The 22,880-nt window shown below is 40.4% G+C and overlaps 1 long non-coding RNA gene across 9 annotated transcripts in view; it reads right to left on the reverse strand.

The window, feature by feature from the left end:
- Nucleotides 1–22,880, reverse strand: part of LOC130572264 (uncharacterized) — a 54,960-nt gene that overhangs the window by 26,200 nt on the left and 5,880 nt on the right. For 4 of the 9 annotated variants that reach the window (XR_008965200.1, XR_008965202.1, XR_008965195.1 and 1 more), the window contains exons 2-3: nt 21,345–21,447; nt 19,589–19,671 (exon numbers count right to left, since the gene is read on the reverse strand). This is a non-coding gene — a long non-coding RNA (uncharacterized LOC130572264). Of the gene's footprint in view, nt 1–4,382; nt 8,260–11,859; nt 11,977–16,070; nt 16,103–19,588; nt 19,672–21,344; nt 21,448–22,880 lie in introns of those variants that run through there. The other 5 variants (XR_008965194.1, XR_008965196.1, XR_008965199.1 and 2 more) reach the window with 4 other exon arrangements.

A 22,880-nucleotide genomic window follows, 5' to 3' on the forward strand; every position in this document is an offset into this window, starting at 1 on the left:
GAAAGAAACAAGGAAAAAACTTAGCAATTACCAAGGTTGTAGCCTTGAGGCTGATAGAAAATGGAAAGCCTCCTAAGAATAAAGAAAGAAATCAGGTCCCTAAAAAAAATAATGCGATGRAAGTCTTTGGTGAGGAAGTGTTTGGAAATGTTGGCTTTGAGAAGAAATTGTATGTCCAGTATTTAGACGCCTATCATCTGTCACTGCRGGTAAAATAATCAGATCTCACAATTGATGTTAAAACTCAAAAAATAACTGGGAACAGGTGTTAGTGACAGACTTAGTGCAGACTCTGATGTCTGAGAATAAACCTTCTTTTTTCATCTTTTTTACTTGATATCACCACGGACTTTTTCTTAGGGAAGTGATATAAAAGGTGACCTGATACCACAACTTCACATGACACAAGAGCATTGTGTTAGACTTAAAAAGAAAATCACAGACCTTGAACTGATGGGTTAACCAGCATTCAAGCAATGACGGGGAAAACCCTTCAGTAGCACAAAAGCTGCTAAAGATCCTACTGTTAAAATGGTTGTTTGCAGGGAAAGGGAGTAATCAGCAATTCTTACTGCAAAAAAATGTTCAAAGACAGAGTGATATAGGGCATTAATCAACTCCTGCATTGCTGTAGTATCATTAAATCCAGGGTGGCTGTTCAGGAAAAATAGTGAGTGGCCCAGAGGGAAGCTGCATTTCCAACCTTAATTGAGATTTAATGATGAAAACTCTTCTGCTTAAAATCAGGCAATAATTTTTCAGCTGAAATGTTGGGGTTTTTCTTTCTTTCTATACYAGGTATAAATAAAATACATTAATACTAATGCACAGGTTTAGTAGAGTTGTTAAAATTATTCAGAAAAGAAGATAGAAATATTTTGGAGTTATTGGAAAAAAAAATCCCCCTAAAGAAGTGACCCCTGGCATTTGAAAGAATCAGCCAACTGAAAAATGTTTATCCAGAGTTTTTTGGCAATGGAAAAGGGAACATTGCTATGGGACCCATCAACATGGAGCAGTCACAGATCACAGAATATTCAGAGTTGACAGGGATCCCCAAGGATCATCAAGTCCAACTCTTAAACSGTCTGTCCTGGGATCAAACCCATAATCCTGGTGTTATTTGCACTGTGCTCTAACAAACTGAGGTAATCTCAGCCAAGAGCCTTAAAAAGTAGGACTTGATACAGGAGCAGATATGGACTTGTTCCACCTGTCTGGAATTTTAAAGAATAAAAATGTTTAGAAAATAAGGGTTGTTTTCAATAAGTAAGGTGCATTAGAAATCTTTTATCAAAGGTGGTCTGATGATGCTWAATTGAGAGGAGCTGTTGTCTCCCTGGAAGGCAGGAAGGCCCTATAGAGAGACCTGGATTAATTAGAGAGATGGGCAATCACCTGCCAGATGAAGTTCAGTAAGTGCTGGATTCTGCACCTGGAGCAACCCTGAATGTATGGACAGACTGGGAAATGAGAGGCGGGAGAGCAGAGCCATGGAAAGGGACCTGGGGGTTCTGATCCATGGCAAGTTGAACATGAACCAGCAGTGCCCTGGCAGCCAGGAGGGCCACCCGTGTCCTGGGGGGATCAGGCACAGCATMCAAGGRAGGGGATTGTCYTGCCCTGCTCTGTACTCGGGTGGCCTCAGCTCAGTGCTGGGGRCAGCTTTGGGTGCCACAATAGCAGAGAGATACGAAATTATTGGAGAGTGCCCAAAGAAGGGCAAGACAGGTGGTGAAGGACCTTGAGGGGAAGCTGTGTGAGGAGCGGCTGAGGTCACTTGGTTTGTTTAGCCTGGAGGACACTGAGGGGAGACCTCATTGTGGTCTACAACTTCCTCATGAGGGGAAGAGGAAGGGCAAACATTGATCTCTTTTCTGTGATGACCAGTGACAGGACCCAAGGGAATGGCTTGAAGTTGTAACTGGGGAAGTTTAGKTTGGGCAGAAAAAGGTTCTTCACCCAGATTGTTAGCAAGCACTAGGAGAGGCTCCCCAGAGAAATGGCCACAGCACCAGCCTGACAGAGTTCAAGAAGCTTTTGGACAATGCTCTCAGGCCCATGGTGTGATTCACAAGGATGTCCTGTGCAGGGCCAGGACTTTGGTTCTTGTGGTTTCCTTCCACCACAGGATATTTTATGATTCCTTTATTTATTTATTCATTTATTGATTTTTGTCTTTGGAGATAAAAACTCAGGAGAACAATTGTAACTTAGAAAAACCAACAACAGTGAGATATTACATATTCTTGCTTTGTGAAGTGACCATCTGTTCCCAGAATCAAATTTTTTCTTCATAATGTAGTAAAAGAAAAAAAATTATGGCCAGTAATGTGCATTAAACCCTGTAATAACACACAGTAATTTTTATAAGTTTAAGTTTTTCTGCTAAAGTTATGTTGACTTCTGTCTTCTAAAACATCTTCTAAGTTCTTCTATCCATTTGTCACTACAGCTATATCAGCCCTACCTGTCCAAATACAGTATTTTTCATGTTAGAAATAGATTCTTCACAAAATATGGAAATTGCTCTGTGTGTACTATCATAATCTGGTTCGATTGAACACAGATAGTGGGCATTACAAAATTACTGCTAACAGTRAGTCTGTGAAATCATGTCCTGCTTTCTCTGGTGAAGTTTTGTTCARCAGTCTGGGAGGAGCTGAGCAAAAGCTGAGTAGTAAGGAAAGTAGATTTGCAGAACACATTAGGTGCTTGATTGTATAACCTGCTTCCCACTTAATGTCTGCCCCAGCGAATTTAAAATACATCTCCAGCCATCAGACTGCACTGGTTTCACATGCCAAGTAGATTTTATGTATCTGTAGGGACCACATTATTTTTTGCAGATAGGGTACAAAAAGCTCTGAAAKCCATTATTCTGTGCTGGAATCTATGTAGTACCAATTACGTTAAAGAGATCAAACTAATTTTTAATGACTCTAAGAAATGYCATTTGCCTTCATGAAATGCACACTTCTTAGGACCTCAAAGCTGTACTTACTCAGTTCTAAACACAGCTAAATTATACTTCAAGGAAGTGATTCATTATAGTCATTTTTATTCAGAGACTCATTACTTCTGGTATCTGAGTAACTTTCTTGTTGATAAATTGACACAGTTTTCAATTTTTTCCCCCCACTTTGCTTCTTATCTTTAAAGATCAGCAACAACTAATCATAGCAACTATGGATTTTGTACGCACATCATTTCCTATTAAAGGAAATGCAGTGTATTACACGTGAGTCACTACAAAATGAAAAGTTTTCATTATCTGTTCTTTTGAATAAAATTGATATTCATGGTACTGTGCTGCTGCAAATTACCATCAAACCATCAATTACAGTGTTGACTAATAGTTTTTTTTTTATAACTTTGCCCCTCAACAGGAAAGCAAGCAGATTTATAACCAAGCCTCTCATCTGTATATCAGTGCTCAGTGTCCCCGATCAGGACTCACACAGCATTTTGAAGACCCCCAAGCACATCCTTCAGGTCAAGTACATGATGCTTATTTCATGAARGGCACATTGCGTGCGGATGTCCCACCACTTGGTACCCACTGTGCCCTGGCAGCCAGGAGGGCCACCCGTGTCCTGGGGGCAYCAGGCACAGCATCACCAGCCRGGCAAGGGAGGGGATTGTCCTGCTCTGCTCTGCACTGGGGCAGCCTCACCTCAGTGCTGGGGGCAGCTTTGGGTGCCACAGTAGGAGAAGGATACAAAGCWGTTGGAGAGCATCCAGAGATGGACTCTGAAGAAGGGAAAGGGCCTAGAGGAAAAGCCAAATRAGGAGTGCCTCATTGCTTCTGCCAGGACCTGACATGCCCCAGAGCCAGAGGAGAAACATCCTCTGAGCTTTAAGATCACAGATACAGCACCCCAGCTCTCCTCCTTTCCCATGGTAGCATCCTTGCTCTGCCTTGCCCAGGCTCCTGGAGCCCCATGACAGAGGATGCCAGTATGGTAGACTCCTTTTTCCAATGCTCCTCGGAGTCTGAGCAAACCTGTCAAGTGAGGATAATCTCTGCTCTTCTCCTAAAGGATCTCTCCTACCCTGGGATGCTTCCCACTGCTGGGGGTGAGGAGATGCTTGGGGTAGGCTGTCCTTTGTGGATGAGAGCAGCAGAAGCTGCTCTATCATTCAGTGTGACCACTGACCACTGACCACTGACCATTGACCACCATACATACCCTGGACATGTGCTGCTAGAGGCAGGCATTGGCATGTATTTAAATAAAACATTATATAAACCTCAGTTATTAAAACAATCTGAGGTAATAGTAGAGGGGATGACTGATGTTTGTTATCACACAACAAAAACAAAAATTACAGAATTATCATAATGGTAGATTTTTATCATTATAAAAATATATATTTTTATCATTATAAAACATGATAATTTGTCTGAAGCACAATCACTGCTTTTGGAAAACTCYGCTTTAATTAACTGACAGATACCAGCAGATATCTACAGCACAGTAGAAAAGGGTGAACTCAGACACAGAAGGTGGATGGTGATCRCTCCTTCTGTGAGCTTGTTCAGACGTCAGAGGTTCAATTATGCTGACAGAGGTACTTGCTGAGAGTCTCAGCTGATCTCACCTGGCTTCCCCCAGTCCAAAGCCCCTTCCAGTGGTGAGAAGTCACACGAGGTGTGTGGCTCAGCAGGAGTTGGATRCATGCAGTTCCATGACCTACAGCTGTCACCTACTTCAAGCCAAACCAGGCATCTCCTGATATTGGAAGTATCTGAATGTGGGTTTTGTAGATTCAAAAAAATCCTTAGTATGGAGCTGCACGTGTGGGGATGAAATCAAGCCCTAACCGCTCTGAAAAGATTTCACAAGCTTTTGAATTAGGAAGTCTATATTTAAAAGAGAAAAATATTCTTTTGGTGAGTTTTTTGGGCCTAAGGAATACACCAAGCACATAGAACAACAAGCAGGTTCAAAGCACTTCGTTGTCATTGCTGTGAGCAYACGAAGGCACGACAAAACCAGCAATACCTCGAAGTAGCTGTTGGTTTTAATCCTACTCAAATTCAGGTGTTGTAGTAAACTGATCATTAAACTGGGCATCTTTTGAAGGTGGTCCAAACATAGACCCAAGTTTCTGGTTTCTTTTAAAAATATTTTTGTTTGGAAATCTGGCCATTTTGCAAGGCAAATGAAGTTGATAACACACTTCTTACTCTGCCATAACTGAATTTGAGTTACAATAAATTCTCCTTCATTCTGCCAGGTAAAACAACTAATTGGAAGCTAAAAATGAAGTGTCCCAAATTAAGTGACAACCAAGCAGGGTCTCTAACTGTTTAATCAGTAGAGCTCCAGAYTCACTTTTGGGAATGTGTAGTCAATTTTTTATTGTACTAAAAGTCCTTTGACTTCATATTGCTGCAAGCTCCTGGGTTGAGCTGAAGCTTTGGGAAGAAGCAACATTACTATCATAACTGGCGAAAAAAGACTCCCACGAAAGTACATAGGGCTCCATTAAGTAAAGGAGGTGACGAAAAATAGAAAAGACCAGCTTAGAAACAGGAAGATCCTCAAAATAAGAGGCAGAAAAAAAGTAAAACTGGGAAGCTTCACAGAGCCATCCCTGCGTAATAAAGCCCATTCTTAATGCTGCTGACACCCACATTTATCATCTCGTTACATCCAAACATGTAGCTATTTTTGGAAGGAGATTGTTTTTGGCTGATCCATTTGTCACTACAGCTATATCAGCCCTACCTGTCCGAATACAGTATTTTTCATGTTAGAAATAGATTCTTCACAAAACATGGAAATTGCTCTATGTGTACTATCATAATCTGGTTCGATTGAACACAGATAATGGGCATTACAAAAATACAAAACMTGCTCATTCTCAGCTTATCTGAGCTGTCAATCTCTGTAGGCAGTGGATGGCACAATTTTAGCTGAGGATACAGTGGTAATGGTGTTTAGGTGATCTAATCTAAAATGAAGAATGAACTGGACTCAGTCTTGGGGGATTTGTCCCAGTGGTTGTGGCTTGCATTTATTCAAAACCAGCTTAATTGAGAAACATGATCCATGAGAGGGTGCTCCCATCTCTTGGCTGATTTGGACAGTTGTCCTTAACATCATATTAAGGAAAAATGGAGCAGGAGGAAAACTTCTGACAGGTGTCAGAAAAAGTCTGACATATTTGAATGCTTTACGGAGGACACACCAAAGTCAAATAGATTTTGGAGCCTATATTGCCTCAGATGCAAAAGGAAGATTATTTGGAAAAGGCCAAGCTGGTTCATCATAACTCAAGGGTACAATTAGGAGACCCCTTCATTGAAAAATCATCAGTGCTGCTGGCAACTTTAAAACAACTGTCACAAAAACTGGAGCACAACTTAATTCTGAATAATAAGATCACGTAAGTAGATCCCACATGTGCTCATGTTTCTTGTAGAATTCATTAATTGCCATGCATAATTGGTTATGGATTACCAGTGTGTTAACTACTAATTCCTATACAACTTACAATTACTACTTAYTACTGTTGTTTTCCCTGGGTATTAGGAGGATCACCGAATTAGACAGGCACCCTGTCCCACACCTTGGATCCTACTAAACAGTTGCTGTTCGGTCATCAGCCACCATCAGACTGTCAAAGCAGGTGAGCAGGAATGGTGYTCTTAGAGAGGCGATTTGCCCAGTGTCACTGCAAAGCAGGGGGCAGCCTGCCAGAGAGGTTGGAGAGGGTTCTGGTGCAAAGCTAGTGACCATTTCAGTGGAGTGGACCATTTCAATGCTGACATTTCAGTGGACCATTTCAATGCTGACATTCTGATGCAGGATGGAAACTGTATGCAGACAGCAATATTTTCACATGGTGCACTGAGCAAAGGCTGTGGTTTCCTATTTGTTGTGATCACTTGGGGTAATAATGGGTCTGGGAGGTGTGCTCTGAGCCAAGACCTTCTCAAGATCTGTCTCACTGAATAATCAGCATAATTGGAGTCATCCACTGTGTCAGAGCCCTCTCACTGGTCAGTAGGGAGAAACAGTGCCTGGGAACAGCAGGTATCCAAAATGGATCAGATGGCTCGCACTAAAACCCTGTTTGTTTGGTTCTGCTGATCAGGGGGCCCAGAACTGTCAGCTGAGTTGCAGGCATCCCAGCTTCTCCATGTGCTCTGGGCATAATACTTGATTAAACCACAGAGATGTTTCAAATTCATGCAGCAGTTGMTAAACAAGTTTCTGTACAATCAGATATAATGATTTATTTCCAATTTCTATTATACAATCACTTTAGAGATTTTTTTTAGAGAAAATTATTTGATTGAGATTTTTTGGAACATACTGTCCATACATGCCATACATGAGAGTACTGAAATCTTTGAAAAGGGAGGGGAAATGCTGCCCATCCTGTGACTGGTATAGCATCTACAGGAATGGAGGGTTAACACATTTTTCTGAAAAGAGAAACGTAAAGAAAGGGTATTGCTCACACGTAGAAAAAGAGAACTTACGTAAATTCAAAGTGATGTTCTATTTTTGTCACCRTTAATTAAATGTTATCTTGCGTGCCTCATGCTTACAAATCACTTTAGCTATTGTCAGATCTCAAGTAGCTTCCCTTCATTTCTTCTTCCTCAATGAAACCAATTTGAAAGTCTCTTTCAGCAATTTGCTTTTAATTGGAAAGCACTCCCAAATGCAAGATTGAACAATATGGTCACTGATGGGCATTGATACTGATAAAGCATTATTTATCAAGCCTGTGTTTAGAAGCGAACATCTGACAGGAATCTATAGTGTGGTTTGTTTTCACTCTTTTGCATTTTTCCCCAAGACTGGATAAGCCTCAGGAGCAGTGAAGGTAAGCAAGCACCACGACTGCCTGGAAGAACACAGATCCCAAACTACCCAAGGGGATGTGCTAGGAGCCTACACAGCCTACACCAGCAGACAAAGCTAGCAGGTGAGTTGTGCTCATATCATCATYATCATTATCATTGTCACCATCATCACCTTCCTCATCATCATCATCCCCTCMGGATGGTGGAGACAGGGAGAAGTGAGGGTTTAAAGCTGTTTACTTTTCCTTTAAAAATAAAAGGAGCCAGGTAAAGAGAAGGTTTTGTCTGCTCTGTTGAGATGTCAGAGGATGTTAGTGACAGAGGCTGGAGTCACATTGCTCATGTACTCCTCCTTCCTCCTCCTGGCTTCTCCAGTGTGTCTGACCTTCCGCTGTGCCRTTCACATGGAGAATCTTTCACATCAGTCCCTGCCAAGAAAGTGAGACAGTGCAGCTTAGCAAAGGACTCGGTGAGCCAATGCAATCTGGGGCCAAGCGTGAGTTAACTGAGGCTGGGAGAAGGTGGAAAAATGATCCCCACTTTCTGGCAGTTACAGGTTGCTGGAACAGCCTGAGCCTTCCCAGTTTGTTGGGAAACAATGGGGAACAGCAGCTAACTAAGGATCTGATAGTGTTTTGGAACACACCTTTGCTTTTCAGGGACAACTCATTACACAGAAGATTGCAAATGGAACATGTTAAAGGAGACAATTTCCCTTTGCAACCTTTAGAGCACACTCTGGGGCCTAGCCACCCACCTCTTTTATTTTCTTCAGTATTATTACCTAGGAAAAAGACTCAGAATCAACATCCCTCTCATCCTCTATTTATGCAARCTGCAATAAATACCATAAGGCAAATAGCTCCCCTGAGAAATGGCATACTAAACTCTCTCCTGATCTTGCACGCCTTTAGCAAGAACTATAAAGTGCCACAATCCTAGCTGAGCATTGGAAATATGTCTCTTATTCTAGTTAACRTTATTTCTAGCTTAATAGCACTCTTGAACAGATTCTCTGGCCTTCTTAAAGAAATGCATTATAATGATTCTTTTCCACTTTTTTGGGGGACTGACATGGAGCACTTTTACCCCCAGTAATATACTGCTCAGTGGCAATTCTCCTTACACAGATGGTAAAGAAAGCCACTTGGTCAGGTTTCATTAGAAATTCAAGCAGCCCTTCCACTTGTCTTTTCCAAACTGCCCTGGTGCTCGTGTAGGTCCTGCCTTGCCTGCAGTGACCATTGTCACAGGAGTAGAAATGCTCAGCTCCTCACGGACAGACGCACTCAGCACCCAGTGAAAGGTTGCTCTGACTCAGCTGTGATTACTCACTCCTCTTTTAGAGGATTAGTCTCACCTTTGGTTTGCCACAGAGTTTTCCCACTGCCACTTACATAAACCATTTTTTTATCCCACTGATATTTGTGTTTTCAACATTGTTTATTAAATAACAAAAAATAAATTGGTGTTTAATAGGGATCCTGGCAGGCRTCCACAATTCCCCACCCTTCTTCCCTCCATACTGGCTTAAAGAGAATCATCTCAGGAATACATAGAAAGATCATYTTTTAGCTGTAATATTAGGTTTTTCAGTTTACTTTCTTTTACTGATACTAGAATAAAGTGCGAAGAGATAATACTTTAATATGAGTGTAGTCCAGTGGTACCAGACTTTAACTGCAAAGATGCTTCAAGTGAATAATATAGAATTATTCAAGCCCCAACCTGAGTTTGCATGCATCAAATAAGAGAATTGCAAGCTGAGAAAATCTATGGGTCAAAACTGTATGCTGAAATACAGCTACTTTGTGGAGAGCAAAACACAGAGAAGCAATCTCCCCTTTTTATTCAATTCAGTTAAGTTCATGAAGCAGGAGGACATGTTAATGGAACAGCACAGATTTGTTATGCTGGATGCTGGCTCTTGATATTCACTGAAAATATTTATATCATTTGATCAGAGGGTGCCAGCCACCAAATGGGGCTGAYGAACCATCAGTCTGGGCAAGAATTGTTCTCGACAACAAGCCTTGTTCTGCCAGATCTCTTCAGGACAAGACCTGGGCATGTTTCAGAGAACCGTTTCTTCCAGGCATCCTGCACATAAATAGCTTACTCTGCCAAAAATCAGACACCAATAGGATTGGTACCCTCAGATGTCCCTCAGACACAAGGGACACAGAGCTGCAAAACCACATTATGAYTCCAGGTCAAACTAATATTTCCAGTAGTAAAATGGACGATAAACATGTGTCTGGAAGATGTCATCCAGCTGAGGTCAACAAGAGGTGCTACCTCCACGCTGTCCCACCTCTGCTATTCCTTTTACAGTAGCCTTGACTACAATGCTGCAGCAGCTGATGTCACATGCTGGGGGCATATGTGTCAAATGTTCTGCAGGGTACCTGGTATGCTCCGGAGAGATGACTCCAAGACCAGGAGACCCTGGGGTGGCCTCAGTGACAGTACGGAACTTTCCAGAACTGACCTCTGTGTTCACCAAGATGCTGCCAGCTCCTGTAGTGACAGCTGTGTTCWCAGTGGGATGGGAGATCTGAGTGTCCTCCCCCATCTCGATTTTTTTCCATTATCACATTAGCTGGCTTTCTTCTTCTAGGCATGCCCAAGTCTGTGTCTTTTGCCAGTGAGCTGAGTCTTTGACACAAAAATTAATAAGATGGGTGACCTTAAAAGTTCTGTATGACCTTGTGAGACCAGAGAAAGTCAGAGAAACAGGCGTAAGTGTTTAACACYGGAATTTGGCTTGCAATGAAGCTGAGAATAAGAGCCCCATTACCAGAAATGAAACTGTGGTTTCTGTATTGGCTGTTGCTTACTCTCATGGTCTCTGCATTTTTGTCTTGTCTAAGGCTTCACAGCCAAAAGGATGCATCAGCTGCCCCCCTCGTCTTTCCTTTTCCTCCAGAGACTGTTCCTTGCTAAATATCTCAACTGATGAATAAATATTACTGTTAATTAAATGAAACTGATTCTTGACATTTTGGATGCCTTTTTCTGCRTTGTCAGAATAGGAATGGGAATGAAAATTGGTTTGTGTGCTTTGTAAGAAAGTTGTTCATTAACAGCAATTGTTCTCAAATTACAAATCTGGTAAAGGTCTCTACTCCACCCCCTAAATATTATTCAGCTTTCAAAGGAGGAGATCAGGTTATTTATCTTACTGAAAGACTTGATTATGTCTTGTCCATTACATGGCAAAGACCAAGACTGGGGCACAGGAAAAGAAAGAACAAACAGCAGCACATTACTGCTAGTCCTTTGTGATTACAGCTATGACCAAAGTRGTTTTTGTACTAGCTGTGAATATGTTTTTACTTCAAGGAGCAAGAAAATCGCAGATTGGTAKCTGAACACTCCATATTTTTTTCTGAGTGCTTGTGAGTCATGGAAATAACTGTTTTCTTATTTGGGGTGCATGAGCTCCATGCAATGAGCACGGATAAACAATTAAGAACATTTAAAACTTATGTTTACTTCCAACCACCCCTCAGTGCGTTTCTTAACAAATGTGGTTAAAAGGCACATTCATGACATTTTGATGTTTAAAAGAAACAAATACTTCTTGTGCTCAGGAGAAGGAAGGGGGTTGGTATTCAGTGCATCTGAACTGTTACTTCAAAATTTTCTGAAAGATATGTCATGTTCAATTAGCTCTAATTCTTTTTTTTAATTTAAAATACTTCAAAACTGGCTGTTCATGATATTTCAGGGCCCATTTAATGTATTAATTATTTGAGTCAGAGGTGAAGTTAAAATGTCAACACAATTCAAGTTTCATTTAAAACATTTCAATTAGATATTAGTACAACATCACTGTAGAAGACCCATTTTAAAGCCAGTGAGGCACTAATAAAGTAACAGAAATCACCATTATAATAGTTCTAGAGYAGATAGAGACAAAAAACTGAAGACAAATAAGTCATGCTACTGGAAAAGGAAACGTTATGTTTCTCATTAGTGATGAGAAAAAAGCCATTTCGTCCTCTTCCTGACCAACACCTCACCTTCCTGGTTTGCAAACCAAACTTTGCACATAGCAAGGTGCCAGTGGTGATGGAGAGGCTCTTCAGTTCCAGAATCATGCTTCCTCAGGAAAGGCAACTTTTGGGACCTGCTGTCTTCTGCACATGAAACAGACCTTAATATTAGTTGCACTTTAAATAAAACTGGCTTAATAAATAGACAGTCAAGGCTGAAGAAATTAGGGATGGTATTTGGAGGCAGCTGCTRAGAGCCAAGAATCCTTCACTTCCCAGCTTCTTCCCAACCTCACCAGGTCCGCAGGAATTTTCTGGTGTCTTGGTTTTGCTCGGTCCAGTTTTTTGGTGGTGGGGGAATGGGAAAGAAACCACAAAGATGGCTCCTGGGAGAAAATTCGGGAAGCTTTCTCCTTCTTCTGCACCAAAAGGAGCCCTGCCCCCTGTGTTTTAGAACCAATCCAGTGTGGCTCTGAGGTTGATGGACAGGCTGCTGGTCAGGCCTGGGCCAATTGCACATGCTAGTTACACCTCTGTGATGAGGTATGGTCTTGTACTTAAGAAGAATTCAAAAAAAGATAGAGAGCAGCCGCCATTAGTTTTTAGGTTGTTAGTATCATCCCCTGCACTTGGGGGCGGGACAGAGGAAGAGGGTGAGGAGATGTGAGAAAAAACAGAGACACAAGATCACAGTAAGGACGAGAAAAAAGAACGGTGTTTCTTGTTGTGGTGCTCAACCACGGGAAAAGACTGTTCTTGAAGGTGACTGTCTTCTGTGAGAGACTTGTGAAGAGCGAGAGATCCTGCATTGGCCTTGGATGTGCTGGACTAAATCTTATGATTTCCCCAGGGAGCAGGGGAAAGAGATGTCCCCCCCACATCCCCCCCCGTTTGAAGCAAATGGATGCTTAAAAGAAACTGTGTTCTGCCAGGAGATTTGAGAGAGTGGCCTTGCCCTCAGAATGAAGCAGCCGGCCTTGGAGGACTGTTTCCTTTCTTCCCACGAGGTAAAGAAAAAGAATCCCATGCCACCAGSAGTTATACACTGACTGTTTCTTGGGAAAAGAACTTCCACATCTTGGAGCTGTAAGAACTCTTCTCCTATGGTGCTGGACGATTTCCATTATGAGTAGTTWGATCTATGTTAGATTTTCATTCCTGCCCCCCTTGCACATGGGAAGGCACATGGAGGGGTGGGGAGGGGCGACCTGGGAGAGAGGGGTTCGCAGAAGAATAACAGGTGTCTTAAAATGCCTGGTTTTTTTTTTCTTCTCCTTGTAAATTTTTCCCTGTCTTTGTTCCCTCGCCGGTGCCATAGTGTTCTTAGTAATCCTTAGTAATAAATCTAATTTGCAACTTAAGTTATTCAGCCTGTCTGACCATTTCTAGGATATATATATACATATATATATGTATATATCTTTCTCACAATTATGTTACCTTATCTAAAAGCCATAAATTTTGGTGTTTGCTCTCCCCTCTGCCTCTCTGGTGGTGGGGAGGGGAACATCATGGGTGCTTTGGCTTACAGCCAAGGTCTAAACCACGACACCTGGCTATCCTTGGCAAGCAAGGCAGGCCCCTGGCTCCAGTCCTACCACCATCACCACCCATGGTCCCCTGAGCTGAGAGACACTGCACTGCCCCGGCCTTCCACTTGCCTATGGATGCAAACACAAATCCCCTCCTGGGATATGCTGGGACTTCCCTCAASCCTTGGCTCTGGTGAATGGCCCACCTATCTAAGCTCCTGCCTGGCTGCATCAGAAGAAGCAGTTAGGGAAAAACATTTTGAAATCCACTTTTTCTGCGGAGGAAGGGCTTGACTGAGTTTATCACCTGTGATGGGGTACTGGAGATTTCATCTGTTTAGTTCCCACCACCCAGTGACAAAGGTTTTCATGGGTCAACACTGTACAGCAGAACAGGAAAATGGGGCATGGTGAAAAGAATATTTTTTTTTTCTAGCTATTGCCAGAGAATGTTGGGCAGATTCAAATAGGAGGTTCACAATATTATGGTAATATGTGGCGGCAAGCAGAAGGTGGAAATGCTTTATGTTGGAATTGCAGAAGARGTGTCTTTGGAGGTTATGACTCAACAAGAAAGTCCTTCCAAATTTCAAATTAATCACTCAGCTGTAGGTATGACAAAGCCCTCAGATCCCAGATGATGTCTGTGCATTCTCTGAAGAATCAAGAACAAATGCGGACTGAAATGAAGCCCACTTCTCCAATGTTGTCTCTTGAATTCACTCAAATGTTAATGAGACTGTTAATGAGTTCACAGTGTTTGGGGTTTTATACATCTGCTTCTTTTCTCAGGTATTAAGACAAAAAAACCTAAATCAGTCCAATATTTACTGATACTCATGCATTACCAGTCATCAAGGAAATAGGTCTATTCAGTTTTAGTTCCCTGAAGAGCCAAACACAAGCAATTGTGTAGAAGCAGCACATGTAGCAGTGAACCTGTCTCAGGAGAAATCATGGGAAGTGTTTTGGTAAGATGTATGTAAGTCTCTTGAAAAGACGTTTCAAAAGAAAAATGCATATTCCAAATAGTCTCATTATTCTCTTGACAAACAGTTTCTGAAGCCTTTATCAGCAGGCAACTAAAGTAAAACCAAACATCCTCAGTCCCATGAAAAAATCCAGAGGAAAGGCTTAAAAAATTTATTTTTGTTAACTTATTAGCTAAGGCTGTAACTTCACATAATTAAATATATCACATGATTTACACAGTGGAAGAAATTATTTATTTAAGCCCCGTGAAACCACGGGGTTYAAAAATTTATACCTTAAGGAGACAAATCGTGTAGAAAGTATGAAACTTGATAAGACAAAATCCAAATAAAAAAGCCCAGAGTTCACATCAGGAAAGCAGAACTTTTCCCTTGTTTCCCTTTTTTTGGCTCTCACATCAGCTTCTCCCAAAAGCTACCAAATACATCTTTCATTTTAGCTCTTTTTTGCCAGAGTCTTACCATACAACAGAACAAATTGGAAAACTGCTGCATATGTTCACGAGCCAATCTAGAAATCAAGATTCATTTTTTCAGGTTTAGATAGAATCTTGCAGAGAAACTTTTAACTTCCACACTTTAGAAAAATATAATTTTTCTTTCCTGGGATGTAGCTTTAATATGAATGTCCCAAAAGAAATATATTTTTATATAGCATAATTATGTTTTTTCATAGTACCTGCTTTCCAATTCCTTGCACATATTTTCTGCAGTGCTACCTGCTCTGCTTGCTGGGTGATAGCTTTGTGATGGCATTGGTGAAGTAGATAAGGGGAGGAGAGAGAAATGAGTCTCTACAATTTACAGGTTTTAAAAATGATTGGTTATGTTTCTCTTATCATACGTTTTATGTATGGGGCTTCTTTTGGAAACAACTATCTGAGTCACTGGAATGAAATTTCAGCATGAATCCTCTGTGATTTATATTTCTTTTTTTAGCCCACTGTATGGAATAATGCAGATTGTTTTCACTTTGAATAGTTATTTAGAACCATAGAGTCATAGAATTGTTCAGGTTGAAAAAGACCCTTAGGATCATGAAATTCAACCATTAGCCCAGCACTGCCATGTCCACCATTAAACCACACACCGAGCGCCACATCTTCCTATCTTATAAATACTTCCATTGATTGGGACTCCACCACTTCTCTGGAAAGTCTGTTTCAATATTGGACAACTCTTTTCATAAAGAAATTTTTCTAATATCCAGTTMAAGTTCCCCTGGTGGAAACTGAGGCCATTTTCTCTCATTCTAGTGCTTGTTACAGAGAAGAAGCTGACTCCCACTTGGGTACAACCTTCTTTCAGGTAGTTGAAGAGAGTCATATGGTGTCCCATGAGCTTCCTTTCTTCAGGCTAAGCAAACCTTTCTATTTCTATACTTAGAAGTTGGATTTTATGTTTTTTTACTATGACTCTTATTCTCTCAAGTATTCATAACAAATGTATATATTTTTGATTTACCACTAACAATTAAGACAAAAACCTCTTCTTAAACTCTTATTAGAGAAAATCTACCCCTCCATTACTCTGTTTTGAATGTAATTCTTGTAGATTTGTTGTATCAGCAATTGTTCCCWTTCTCCTGGATGTTGTTTCTACACTTGCTGCCTTTGGGCAATGATATCACAGTCTTCTTTTGCTGAGGAACAAACTTACAACACCTCTCCACATCAGCCTGCACCAGGATGCAGCAAAGTCATGCAAAACTTACCAACACAGCTCAGCTCAGTCTTTTTTGTGAGCCTGTAGATAGATATAAAAAGTAATGGGACCATTGAAAGACATTCCTCATAAGCATAGAGACAAAAGGATTGCCTGTTAGAGTTACTGTGCAAAAGGATAGCAACAATAGCTCTGAGTATTTGTGGCCTGCAGAATGGTAATTGTTTTACAGGAGTCATCTTGCTATCACTTTTTCTTCCTGTGCTAAGTTATTCAAGATAAATTTTGGTCTTGTCCAGATCATATTTTAATTAGTCCTGAGCAGATGGATAAGAACTAGAGTTTTGTCTCTGAAAAACCTTGAGAGCTCCCTGACATCTGGTGGAGGATAATGATTAAGACTCATGAGCTTCTTGAAATGCTTTCTCACATAGGTCTGAGTCATACTTTTCAGCCCAAGAAGAGAGCTTGCTTGGTAAATAGAATCTGAAGAATAAGCAAAAGAAGTTGTGTGACTATTTTCTCCTAACTTCGAGCATTGGTAACTTCCAGCACTAGCACTATCATTTGCAGGCATCTGGGAGCCAGGCTCTTTGAAGCAGGAGGGAAGGGCCCCCAGRCTGCTCCAGTGTGGAGCTGTTTTCGTCAAAGATAGACTCCTGCACAGGCAGGAGGGAGTGGTGATGATTTGGAAATATTTCTGCTAGTATTTCATTAAAAGTATGGATTAATTGGAATTAATTGGATTAATTGGATTAATAAATGGAAGTATGTCTCCAAAGTGCTCAAAAGAGTAAGATCATCTCTTTAAGATTTTTCTAAGGAAAATTAATGGCATACTGAAACAGGGTAGCAAATTCATAAAACCTTGTGACCAACTGACAAGCTGGTGGTATCAATAACAGAGCTCTTTGATCACACACAAAGAAAGAAAGTCTGTATTTGAGAACATAAAAAAGACATGTGAAAGGGCTGGCATGACAACAGATGCAGACGTGTGACTAGTGTGCAGCTCAGAGATATAATTCTGCTGTATATAAAAAAATCATTTTTGAGACATTCATATTATAGTCACAGCTACATGRCAAAAATACAGCACATTTTTGTAAGTATTTTTTAATGAATGGATTGAAAGCTACTCTGTGAATTCCTGTTTAAGGCTGAAGAAAGGTGGTGAGGCAAGAATCAAAACTAAAGATTAACTGAACTAAGTTAATAAGGTATGAATAAGCACAGAGGCATTTTGAGTTCTGTTTTCCAGTATTTTGCTAATATGTATATTAAATGTATATTCACACTATTTAAAGCAAACTTGGGAGACTCTCATAAAATAATAGAATAATTAATGCTGGAAAAGACCTCCAAGATCATCCAGTCCAACCACCTTGCTGTATGTGATCCTCAGACTGTGCAGGAGGAAAGAGGTGAGGGCAAGAATCAAAACACTTGCACAGACTGATGGACATTGAAGTAATATGATAAATGCTGTATAACATGCTTTGACCCTATAGCCAACTCTACTCTGGGCAGGAGCTTGCTCTAAGGACCTCTAAAAGTCCCTTAGGACTTGAATTGTCCTTCAAGCCCATAATCAGACACAGACTATTGTTGCTCAAAAATGGAGATCACTACCTTTTTCTGAAATCAGTCACCACAATTGACTTCATTCAATTCACAAAATTCACATTATTTATAATTTTGATCTCTATATTTAGTGCRCAACTACATTTCTGAATAAGAGGGATGACTCCAGAGATGGGTGTCTCAAAAAAAATCTTTTAAATGTTAGAGTTGGAGTCAGATTTGCATTCAAATATTGCATAGCCCATTGGTACCTGTCATGGGTTGACAGAAAAGTTTTACCACATGATAGAGCTTTAGGCATGTCACTGCTTTTTAAGGATTATTTTAAGAAAGGAAGACACCTACATCTGGAACCCTCTTTGTACAATACCCTAATTTAACTTGCAATTAAAGTATGCAGCTGGGGATTTAACTGGAGTCATTATAAGCTGCAGTGGTGGCCTACCTGTCACCCACAGCCTTGAATTCACTTGTGATGAGAAAAAAGTCTCCCCTGCTGATCTTTGATTCAAATAGACACAACACAAATCACTTCCTTTGGTCTTCCTAAAAGAAGGCAGTTCCCAGCCTGAGCARCTGGGGYTGGCTTTAAGCCCAAAAAAGGCTGAATGGATGGATTCAGGGACAGAGTCATGAAATGACTAATCGAAACAGCAGTGCCTAACCCTCTCAATAGTCACATGCTGTGCTGACATTTTCAGGCAGGTCAGCTCCAGGTGGCCCACTTACTCAGTGGCATTCAAATCAAATCTTACAATGTAGCCCTATTAGGTCCAATCATTAATACCCATTTTTGCCAATGCTAAAACACTTAGACGAGACTCCAGGTGACTGGAAACTCTTGAGACGAGAACCAGTAATGAATGTATAACCTGCTGAGTAATGAGGCCATTTCTAGGTAGAGATGAATGTTTACTCGGGAGCAATCTTATGGTTCATTTCACCTGAAAACCTTCCCAGAAAAATGTAAATGCTGCTTAATGGATTCCAAGGGGAAACATCACCTAAAGAACCCTCCAAGCCTCTACATTTTAAAAATTTATATTTCAAAGGATTCCATAGACCAGCTTCTGAGGAAAGAGATATTTACTTGATCAGATTTTCCAGGACAAAGCATTTTATTAGCGAAGTTACTTTTTGGCTATAGGGAAGAACATGTAACTTGTGGGACCTTACCATGACCCATTATCATGGTGGCTGAAAATTGAGTTACAGGCACTGATAACATCTGCATGGAGCACTGAACATTAAAGATTTGCAACTTCTTATAGCAAAGATGGAATTCAAGTTGCCCTGCATTTTCATTATGAAAGAAAACCAGTCTGGAGCTGAAATCTGACATAACGGAGACAAATGTTTTCAGTAAACTTTGTACATACAGAACTGCTTGCACTGGCTTGTGTGGGCTTGTACAATGTGTGCAATGGCTTCTACACATTATGAGTGTAGAGCAGGCCTTGTCTCAGCTAGAAACACTTTCACCCAGCACCAATACATTCTACATATTGTTGTGTCGGGGTTTTGCCAATCTTCTGCCTCTGAGGGGCATTTCAGGGGAACTGTTCCTTCTCATTTCTTGTGACCTGGAAGATCTTTGCTATGGATCATACAAATAAGAACTTCCTTTTCCCTCCAAATCCTGCCCCAGCCTTCTCCTTTCCTCTTTCAATCAGTGATTGACAGATTTACTGGATATGACAGAGAATATGAGCCTGACTATCAAATAACTCACCTTGCTGTGACCCCATTAGAACTGCTGCAGTTTCACTTGTGCTCACAGGCCAGGGGCTGAGGCTCACCCAGAAGGGTGAAGTAAGCTCACATCGCCCTGGAAAACCATGCTATCAGCAGCATGTGCTTCTAGTGCAGTCTACCAGCACCATAACAGGATCAAAAGTTTTTCTGAACAGACAAGAACAAGTATATTTTCAACCCCTTTAGTCAGGTATTTATGAGATAYCTTAAGAATTACTATATACTTACATGCTGAAGAAGTTTCTAGTTTATTTACAGGACAACTCTGAATGTCAATCCTTTGCGAGTATCACCMCCTTTACATACCCATTCTGCATAGAGATAAAGAAATAAGATCCATATATGTAACTTCATACTTCATCTGCTGTTTTGAAGAGAAGTATGCAAAACTTTTCACAATGTACTTAAACTAGTAGGCAAAGGCAGAAGACAGACACACAGTCTGTCACATGTCTTCAATGCTTTAGTATGGGCTTTCYAATCTGGTTAGGGGAGCAACTGAAGGGATATTGCAGCTGTTCCTAGTGTGTGCTGGATGCTTTATAAGATCTGCTGCTGAAGCTTTATCTGTGCTGTACAGCATGTCTTGCATTAGCGATTTATACAGGGTTGCTAGCAAGCAGATTTATTTACAAAGCACAGTGCTAGTCCTGGTGGTGTCTGTTACCAGTTCTAGGAGTGGTTCAGCTGTGGTACTGTGATATCTGCCCAAGTTAAATTAAAATGCTGTGCATGGACCAGATCCAAGTGCATTAAAGGCAGCGGCAAGAGCTAGCTCTACCTCTACCTTAAATCTGTCACTAAGGGTTTTGAATTTCAGCTAAAGGTAATTTATTGGTTTTTCTTGAGTGAAGACCTGGAATGCATGCATACAAAAATATGTTAATTATTTTAAGCAAGTTAGTCCCTGGTTTGTTTTGAGGTTAAAAATCTAGGGAGAACTGCAGCTCTTTATATAAAAGCCAGGGTTAGTCTCAGACGATAGATGAAGAAGAGGCACAGATACTTCCCAAATCCAAACACACAACCAAGCTGTACTCAGGTCTCAGTTGCAATTGTTCATAGCCACTAGATCCTGCACATCAYCCTAACAATAAGATTTTTTTCCCCTTTGATCTGAAAAGCTGTAAGTATGTTCCTCAGAGTAAAGGTGATTAGTTTATACTGGCAAAGTAGTAATAAAATTCTCTCCTTATATAAAATTTCTCCTTATTATGCAAAGGAAAATTTGGATGTATGCACCAGAATTATCATGCTGGGGTAGACTACCAATCCAGAAGTTATTTGAACAGAGGCATGACAGTGAGTAGCATTACACTTTTGTACTACAGTATTCCTGACAAGAGTAGCTGGCTTCTGAGCATCATTGTGGGCATGAAGAGCAACTTGTAGAAGTGTTTGTGCTTCATCTGCAGTGAAAAAGAGGACTGCTGAATGACCTGGTATAGGCAACACTAGCAGCAAGGAAAAAGAGAGAAAGAAAGAAAGAAGCTAGTAGCCTCATATACAATTCAGGCCTTCATTCAGTTTTGCTRCTATTTCAAAGCTGGTTTGTCATTACTAATTCAGTAGCTGGATCAGGTATCAAAAACTGCAGTAACAGTGAGAAGTTTGGGTTTCTGTTGATCTCACTTGTAGCCAGACTCACACTCTTCAAAAACTGTGCAAGCAAACTGGTACTCTGCAGTGAGAACAAGAAGTCCAAATGGTGAGTTTTGGTGTGGTCAGTAACAAGAGGCAAGTGCCATGCTCTGCAGCTCATGRGGATCTAGACAGAAATATTATGTGGACTTATGTATTTGCACATGTAAATCTCAACAGAAATTTAAGGGAATAATACAATAGCAAAAAAAAACAGTATAGGTTATTCAATATCAAGATAATTCTAGCAAAGGAATTTAGCATATCTCTATTGGCAAAGAGAGAAAAGTAGCCATTACCACCTGGGAACAACATCCTCCTACATGTTCCTTTTCACACTCACCTTGAGATGCCAATTAAAGAGAAGAGCCTGGCAACCCAAAGGTTTCAAAGTAGCTGATTTTCAAGAAGTATCTCCATGCAGGAAGAAACCATTGTAATAGCTTCTGGGGAAGACAAAAAGCARTAAGAATTGAGAACTACTCTGCGATCATGATCTTGGCTGACTATTCACTGCTAGCCTTCCTGTTTTCAAAACACAGATGCATTCCTGCTTACTTGCTACASTTTTCTAACACACAGCAAGAAAAGATTTTTCTCAGAGCTCTGCTCRTATTTAAAAAAACACCGATTTTTGTGATTTATTGATATTCCGGAAGCGAACTAAGCAGAGTTGTAAGAAAAGAAAGACACACAAGTTTCACATGCAGAACACCCTAAAACACCTGCTACACCTCCCTATTCTGGCTCTTCAGCAGTGGTTTTGGAGGTGAGCTGAAYCTCAGCTACTGACCAAAATACAGCATGTCAGTTTGAGAGCTTATTTATACTCATATCCTAAAAGTAGTTCAAAGCCATGGTKTGTGACTTCTTTGCAGTAAATATTACTTTATGGCTGGATAGAATATATTAGGAAAATGATATCAATATTTCTGATGAGGATTATGTGGGGGAATAAGGTATATCCCTTTAAATAGAGTCACTCAAAGAAACCTGCATTTTTCATGATCAAAGCTCTAAACTCTCTTCAATTCACACATGTGTGTGTGACATGAAAATACAAATTAAATACAGAATATTGCAAATTCTGACAGTATATTTGCAAATACCTTTTTAAAGTTTATACTGACAGACCTGTTTAGCATGGTAAACTGAAAATACTACAGCCTGAACATTCTCTTCAAATGGGACAAATGGGCCCCCTGAAAGAGAAACCACAGGAAAATCATAGGGGTATAATTGGGAACAGGATATCATGATGAACATTGCTTATCTGACACAACTTTTGTTCTGTTCCAAAGGGATGGAAGCTGTTCTGGATGTGAGGAATGAATCAGACTGAAGAGGCTGCCGAGAATAAAAAAAGAGCTAAAACTCCACAATCCCAAMCGTTACTTTATCACAGAATAGAAAAGATGGTAATTTTTGCAGTAGAAAAATACACTAGATAAAAATCAGATGTATTGCCTGTGTCAACACAAAGAAATGTAAAAATTAAAAACATGGCTTTATATCAAAAACACAGCCTGAACATTGAATTGCACTTGGTTTTAATTTCATTATCGAAAACTTAATTTAAAAATTTGATCTTTTTTAATTTTAGCTAGATTAGATCCATTTKGTTTCAATTCAGATAATAAAGCTATTGAGATCATTTTAACTCACCAGGCTTCTGGTGGAATGTCAGGTAATTCACATGGCRTATGTATTAAAACAGGTCACACATGATTTGTTCTTAATTAGAGCCTCAACATTTAGTGTTGCAATATGAATAGTTACATGCATCTGTCCATGGCTATAAATGACTACAGCAGTTTTGGAATCACTACTCCAGCTATATTTTAATGGATAATGCACCTGTAGAAATTCCCATGAATTA

This window comes from Malurus melanocephalus, unplaced genomic scaffold (assembly GCF_030028575.1).
Source record: "Malurus melanocephalus ecotype Western Australia unplaced genomic scaffold, MMel_1.1 scaffold_31, whole genome shotgun sequence".
Taxonomy (NCBI): Eukaryota; Metazoa; Chordata; class Aves; order Passeriformes; family Maluridae; genus Malurus; species Malurus melanocephalus.